Source organism: Lethenteron reissneri, chromosome 47 (genome assembly GCF_015708825.2).
Source record: "Lethenteron reissneri isolate LAM-NWPU_2019-01 chromosome 47, ASM1570882v1, whole genome shotgun sequence".
NCBI lineage: Eukaryota > Metazoa > Chordata > Hyperoartia > Petromyzontiformes > Petromyzontidae > Lethenteron > Lethenteron reissneri.
The window spans coordinates 8,427,430-8,435,842 of NC_083825.1; the positions used below are offsets into that span (position 1 = coordinate 8,427,430).

At 42.8% G+C, this 8,413-nt stretch overlaps 1 pseudogene; it reads left to right on the forward strand.

Moving 5' to 3' along the window:
* The window catches only part of LOC133354565 (PDZ and LIM domain protein 3-like), a 127,271-nt pseudogene extending 122,843 nt beyond the window's left edge, over nt 1-4,428 (forward strand).
* Nucleotides 4,429-8,413: the final 3,985 nt, after the last annotated feature.

Consider the following 8,413-nt stretch of genomic DNA (forward strand, 5'->3'; position numbering starts at 1 on the left):
CAATTTCAGATACAGAAAGGCTGTGTCCGGTGTCGCGAAGGATTTTGTTAAGCAAAAAACAACTGGATTTTGTGCCCAGTTTAAAATCTCCTGGCCTCATGCTCCACTCATGGTTCGGGTCAAAGGGCAGGGCTACCTGGGTAGTGAGTGGGAATTGCAGAGTGGGGTCAGGCAGGGCCTTTGAGCAACATGCGAGGCCAATGTCGGAACGCCATACCAGGAGGCCACTCAATATGTAGCCGGGGCTCGGGAGTAAATGGGCATGGTTATGTAAGTGGGAGGCTGATGGTTTACCGTGTGCCCTAGGTGAGCCTCACAGATATGGGGGGGGAGGGGGGCGAGCTTTAACGTTACCAGGAGGGCAGCCACGCCGAAACGTCGTTGCTTGATCCCGTTGTCATTTTGTGCGGGATTGTAGAAACAAACAGGAAGATAACCGCGTGCAATCCTTTAAAGGGACCCAATCTTTGTCCAAGAGTAACAACACAGCCGTAAAAGGCCAAGCTTGTGTCTGCGATTTTATGTTCCATTGCACGTGACCTCCTGAAAAAAGTCTGAACTATTTTAACAATTTTTATAATGGCCTGCTGGAAAAAAAATCTTTTTTATCCTGCAAAAAACTCTCAAACTTAAACTACAATTCCATTATTTTTTATAGACTTCATTTTAATAAATCGAACAGTTAAAAGGGTAGTGATTATTTTAAAGGTGTTTTTGTAACCGCATCTGGGTCTGGAATGATCGTTACAATGGTAAGCCATTACATTGGCTTTAAAGATCCCGTCAGGCATGCCGAGGGGATTCAATTTTTATTTTCTACTTCTTGTAATTTCCTTCCATCCATTCCATTTGCCCGTCCTTCAAACACTTTCCCGTGTACGAGTGTCACACCGGGTCCCATGTGCAGTCTGCCTGGCTCCCATTCTGACAAGGAAGCAATTACACACAAGGTAGAAACAGATGTACGTTGGGCAAAACGTAAAGTTTACTACAACACAGACCTATTTCTACAGCTGTCCCGGTTTCAGCCTTGCCTCTCTGTCGGTCTGTCTGGCTGGCTCTTTTCTATCACTGCTCTTGAATTCATTTCTCTCCATTCATCCTCGGTTGTGATATTTAATTCCATCTCTGTATCCGTGCGTGCGTGCCTGCGTCATCTCTCGGTCTGTATCTCTGTCTCTTATCTCGTCTCTGTCTTTTGCCAGACACGTGAAATTCTCTAGCTTTTTTCTTTCAAAATGCCCTTCTACATCGTATAGGAATTTAAATCTCCTGCATTTTCTCCTGCAATTTGGGGTTCTGGTAGGAATTCAAATCTTCTGCAAGGTAGACCTCAGAGTTTTCAATTTATCTTGGAGATCGTTTCTCTGTGTTATTTGTTTATTATTCTCTCCCATCTCATTTCCCTTCTCTGCTTCTCTTAAGTAAAAAAAACACCCAATACTTTCATGAATCGATTTTAAGTGTGCGAAAAAATTTTTTTGTGAAGAATAAAAAATAAATATACGAAAATGACAAACGCAGCCTGCACTACAAGTAAAAAAAACAATGAATTTGGTTACTTGATTTGAAGTTTTCGTGACTGCAGGAATTACTCTTTGGTTCTTTCGGTAAAGTCACGTAGAAAAAAATACAATTAAATAATAGAGTACGAAGTTTCGATTGCAACACAAGCAACCATCATCAGGTAGAACTAAATTTGAGAGAGACAAAACACAGACACAGAGACACACAGACAGACACACAAGCAGAGAGAGACAACACAGAGACACACAGAGAGAGACACACAACATAGACACACATGTCTATGTTGTGTGTCTCTCTCTGTGTTGTCTCTCTCTGCTTGTGTCTGTCTGTGTGTCTCTGTGTCTGTGTTTTGTCTCTCTCTTTATTTTCTTTCTACTTGACTTTACCGAAATAACCAAAGGCAATTTGGCTACGTTTAGTTTCAATGGGAATTGCGTTATTATTCCCATTGAATTATATTTGAACTTTTAAAATAGGCATACAAGAAATGATCTCACATTCCAAATTGCCAAACGCATGGAATCTTGAATCCATTTGTGTGCGGGGATTTCAGTGTTATCCCATCGGATGTGTCGCTGTTTTTTCAGGTACTTTAGTCACCTCCCACATACCCAACACACAATCTATGGAATTGGCTAAATTCTTCTAAGCAGCATCCTCCTGTAAAATAATCTCATCAATGATCAACCAAGAATTTTAAAAATTTGCAGTGCAAACCTTTAATAAATCCACTGCTGGATGAAGGCCCCCCACAGTATTGCGGTGTCGTGATGCAACAATTCATCGAGTTCCTCCGCACGAGCTGATGAATGCGGGTTGGTGAAGGCACACGGCCCAGGAACGGCGGAGGCGAGATGTTAACTCCCTCACCTGGTACACAGGAGGTCGTGGGTTCGATCCCGATCCTGACACCTGCTGTATATTTGGAGTTTGCGTGTTCTCCCCGTGGTCGCGTGGTTTTTATCTCCGGGTCCTCCGGGTTTTCCCTCCACATTTAGAAACACGCGTTCAGAGTATTTGGCTGCTAGAAATTTCCACATCATCAGCCACTTCGTTGAGCTATCATTTGTGGCCAGGTCGCTTTTGAAAAAGAGCTATGTAGCTCAGTGGGTCTTAGCTGGTAGAACCAAAAAGTCGTATAGTTTTAGATTCAGATATGACTCACCACTCAAGTTAACCATGGCTGGCAATCAAACTCAGACTTGCCAGGTTCACAGTGCAGTGCGCTAACCGCTGCATTACCGCTCCACTCCGCTCCACCGACGGTTAGAGCATCGCATGCTCGCTCGTCACCCACTGCCATGCCCTTTTGCCCCCCTCATCCCCCCCCTCCCCCGCAGAGGCACGGTGGTGAAGGTTCGAGACCAGTTACGCCACCCGGAATGCTTCGTGTGTGCCGACTGCGGCGCCTGCCTCAAGCAGAAGGGGTACTTCTTCGTGGAGGGCGACATGTACTGCGAGGTGCACGCGCGGGCGCGCGTTAAGCCCCCCGAGGGCTACGAGGTGGTGGCCGTGTTCCCCAACAATTGAGAGGCGCCGAGTCCCTGCAGCGCAACGATGGCGCCGCACGCGCACACGCACGTGCACGCGCACACGCACGCGCACGCACACGCACACACGCGCACGTGCACGCGAACAAAGACAACGACTCCCCCCCCCCCCTAATTAGCCACGCAGATCCCTCGGGACAGGTGCCGTTAGCGAGGAGCGACGATTGGCACGGTTGGCCACGTACGACGCGAAAGTACGACGTGCGTACATTTACGTAAAGGCCGGCGCGGCGCAAAAAGGGCGTGGCGTGGTCACGTCCATTCCCGACCGCCTTTGTCTTCCCACGAGCGACGAGAGTAGTAGTTAGCGTGCTGAGCTATGAGCGTCGCGGCCCCAGTTCGACTGACGGCCGTGGCGAATAACTATTAGTCGTGATTAGCTTAACCCCTGGCTTGGCTCAGTCTTAAATGAGTAGCTGGTGCGGTGTGTAAACATCAGCACCAAACAGACGAAAGGGTGGCCACACCAGTCCCTCTTGCATTGTGCCGGCCTTCATAGATGCTCTCCAACGCACTTGCCCCAACGGCCTGTTGAAGGCTACATGGGGGATCTTTGTCTTTGTGTCTGCACACACATACTCCCACATATGCCTCTGTTCACCCTGCCCTCATGGAAAGACGCTATATGTAATTCCCAAAGTTTGCTGTACAAATGCTGTAAGAGTTTTGACATCTGTTATCGGGTCTTTTGGGTCTTCCTATAGAAACGGTGGTAGTTTGGTTCAAGTTTCTTTATATATTAAAAAAGAGCAGAGGTTGAGGTTCTGTTGAGCTTTTACAGATGGGGGCCTTGCAGGGAGTGATCCTGTGCAACTATGAAATAATCGAAATTAATTGAGGTTTTCTAAGTCGTTGTATTATCTGTACCGTAGCCTGTGCTATGAGATGTTTTTTTTTAGACTAGCTCTGATTTTAAACTACGAAACATTTTTGAGAGAAAGGTGCCTCTAAATATAAATATACAGTGTGTTAATGAACGGATCGTAAGGGGAAAACTCCAGCCTAGAGATGATTCAAGGTCTATGCATCGCATCACAAGCTCATTTTGTTTCTGTCCTCTTGTCAGTTGTTAGGCCCAATTCGAATGCTCGTTCCAAATTAGTTCGAGGATGTTTACCGAAAAGGAATGATCTTTTTGACAATGTTACTACGACAAGCCGACTGCCAGTCTATACAACTGGAAAGTGTTTATGTTTTAATACTCGGAGTGTTATTAAGTGATGGAAAAACAACAATGTAACTGAGGTAAGCCTGTCATAAGAAATGCATTAAACACTGCATGTCACGCTAAAACATCGTTAATAACATCAGTAATAATAAAACGCTGGTATATAAATCCGAAGGATATCCTCATGTTGTGCCCCGCGTGAATATTTTGAGATTTTACAGTTCACTACATGCGCTGTTTTCAATAGAATGATCTACATTTTTTTTTCAAAAATAGCACGGACTATCATATTTCTCACCACGATTAAGCCACGGTATTGGGTCACGGTCAGGTTAGGGTGAATCTGGATCTGCCAGACATGCTCGAGACATGACTTACCCCCTGCGTGCAAATTTCACACTGTGGTCATGGAGAGGAGAGTTTTACTTGGTTTCGGTCGCACAGAAAGAGCCTTTCTTCCACGCCGTTTTGATGTTTTGCTTGGTTTTAAGAAAGGCAGCCACGTGAACTTGATATCAAACACAGGCTGTGTGCATTCATCAGAGTGGAGTTGCTCACACGCTCGAGGCTGGCATCCAATGCTCAGCGTGCGATAGCTCAGGCACAATATAATACCGCATTATCCGGATTATATGACGCTATGGAAATTAAAGACATATTCCCCCCTTCCGCCCCAAATTTGTGTCCAGTTATAGAAATATTGTTCACAAAGACCTGCTGGATCATGAGACACAATACCACCTTTTGCTTTAAAACACACATGGTCATATGGTAGAAGTTGGATATAAGCACACCCCGTTGGGACAAAGGTCATATGTGCTTATATCTGATGTAGTGTGCTTGTATACTCTTTTCCTCTCCGCCTCCAGTGCAATGTAAGCGTGTGTTGCTTAATTAGAACCATGCATGCTTCTGTTCCACCAAATATAACAAAGTTCGACTTTTAGCTTGAAATTGCAGTCATCTGCTTCCAAAATTGTGCTTTTATTGTTGTTAACCAGTCAGAGCTTTACATTGACTAACGTAAAACAATGCCACGACATTAATTACTATATTTAAGCTGTCACATCAATGGAATTCATGGATGCTCTTGCATTATTTCGTGATTTTTTTTTAAAAGTAAGGCTTCCTTAAATGTGCTTCTTACACTGATTAATGTATCTCTAACAAAAGGATGTATTGACCATCGTGCCTTGCGATGTCTTACAGCAAGGCTGGCTTTTTATTCCAAATTTAACGTAGTGCAAGCTTTACTAAAGTGATGCGCTAGATGAGTTAACGTTGTTTAATACAGGGTGACCAAAAGGATTTATAACACATGGTCAACACACTTTTTCTGGCATAAGGTATTCCTACGGTTTTAAGGTAATTTTGGGGTGCTGATTCCAAATCTGGCATCAGTTTTTGTCTATCACATCAGGTTTTTGAGATATCAAATATTGCATTTTCAATAAAAACTTCAGAAGAAAAATATTATATTAAATATGGATATCTACATAAAATTATATTATAAACACACTATCCTAAAAACACAGCACCATATTTTAACACTAAAGCAGTCACTGACTCGCAACAACTTGCAATCATAAGTGACAGAGTTAATTTCGGGTAAAATCAATGAAAATGGGGTATGCCGATAGCATAAAAATGAGATGTGATAGAGCAAATCTGAGATCAGATTTGGAATCAGCACCCTGAAATTAGTCTAAACAGCTGCAAAAGTCCAGGCCAGAAAAAAATGTTTTTTTTTGTTGACCAGTGTAATTGCATTATGGGAACCTCATTTGCCAGTAAAAATATGATAATTGGTTTTTTACCCTTCTATCTGGCAACAAAACTGACACCTTTTTACAAGGAGTCATGTTTGCATAGACCGCAATACCTGCAGTCATAATACAAACAAAAGACATTACTCTGATAATGTGCACTGTCCTTGAAGTTGATTGGTCCACACCCGAGACAGCTTTCCTTAGAGCCTAGTCTCACATGGGTTGGACCAGATGACGCCAAAAGGCGCCTTTTGGTCAAAAAAACAATTATCAGTGCAATTGCATGTTGAGAAATTAATTCGTTCCGCGGACGCAACATTTTCACTGATCAGCCGTTGACACGCTACATCCTAAACAGCAGAGAACTCCTTCCGCCACTGCCACCAACCAAGCAGTCACTCTAAACACCATCATGCTTAAAGCCCCATTTTTACTTTTACAACGATCACAGCCAGCGCCAATGCTCAGAAATATTCATCGTCAGAAAATGGTCAATCCAGTGGCGGGTGAAGGCCTTCCCCAGGTCGTCAGCGTCTCCGCCGGTGACGCCACACACACGGCACCTTGCACACGAGTCGATTGTTCACATGCACAATGACAATCGCGTTGCATTTAATGATTCGCTCGCAAAGTTTTGCCATCAAAATAAACTTTCTCGTGTCTACTTTTCATTATTTGCCGAAAGCCTTTTGACCACCCAGCATACGTGTGCGTTTGTGTGTTTATACTGTAAATGTGCTTTTTCTTTTTTCTTATTCATGTCTAGTTCCAGTTCGACACTTTTGAAAGACATCCTATTAAAGAATATGAAATTCTAAAATGTTTTGGCAAAACTTTTTCATATACCTCTATTTGAGATTCGTGTAAAAGTCCAAAAGTAAACTTCAAGATCAATGATTAATTATCAGAAATAATGTATGCTTGTGAATTAATTTAGCCCAAGACCATGTGGCAGATCGATGTTTTCACCAATTGCCTACCATGCATCAATTTGGCAATATATCTTGATGTTAATGATGAAGACCTTGCCACATTTCCATAGTTTGCAAAGAAGCCAATGGCTGTTTTACACTTCGCCTGACATGCTGTCACGAATACTCTTCAGAGCGGTTAGTGAGCATTTTGCAAGACACGGCTCTCTTTGAGATTTTTGTTCGACAGAAAACCCGATCAAGGGATTTTGATTCAATTGGTGATTTTATTTAAATGCGATTATCATGTTCCTTTACATTTTTATAAATATCACAATGGAAATGGCACAGTGTGACAAATGTGATTCCATCTGTAATATGATTTTGTTTGACGCTCTTAAGCAAAACCCACAGTTCCAGCCCTGCCCCCGCCCTCTTTTGTTCTGTGCTGGACTTAAATAGGTACTCACAAATGGCGGTTGCCACAACAGTTTCTGCCAAACTTTGAAGCGTGTTTTTGTTGTTGTCTTCACGATGTTCTACGCGTCCGCACGTTTGTGCACATTGCATGCCGTTCATCAGTACTCGATCTTGATTTCTCTGAGCTTGATGACAGGTGAATTATTAAAAAAAAAAACACAAGTTCCATTTATGGGGACGCCAAGATGACCCGATTGGCAGTCGCAAAAATGTGCTTATCCGAACCGTAAGTTATTCCAGTTAACGCAGTTGGTCTTCACCCACAATTGTAGTGAAACGACATGTTGGGATGATTCTAAAATGTATTGGCCCATGTTCGTGTACGTGTGTGCACGATTGTCTTGTGCAAGGACAGATGTTTGCTCTCTGACATGCTACTGTTAATTGAGAAAAAGGGAGAGGCTCACTTAATGTATTGGCCTGCACAGCTTCTTGCTTGTTTTTTTTTATAGGGCCTTGCTGTTTACAAGTTGACTTATAAGTAGCCGAGTTAACCATTGTTGAAAAATACAACAGGTGATTTTGTTTTTATATAAGCTTTTCTGCCTTCATTGTGTTAAGTTGCTGAGAGCATTTGTTTGGGTTTGGGTTGTTAAGTTGAGCAATCCTGTCTATGATATTGCAATACATTTTTGGCCACCCAGAAAATTAAGACCTGTGGCCCAAAAGCGGGCTTCTCACAAACATGTTGGTAAATGACAACAGTGTACAGTTTGTGAACCAGCATCCTTTATGGACGATTTCTAAATAGTGTGCTTAAAAGGCTGAGGTGAAATACAATTCTTAAAGTTATTTTCCCAGTTCACAAACTTGAGTTTAAGATTATGGATCAGCGATCAATGCTAATTGATGTAAGTAAACAATATTGCTCATTGAGACAGTGTGTCGTGGGATATTTAAATTGAACTAAGTGCTCTGTTGGAATTTCTGCACCTACGACTACACATTAAGCGTTGGTGTTGTTGAATATGTATGGGTATAATTCTGCAAAGCTTACGACTTGTACAC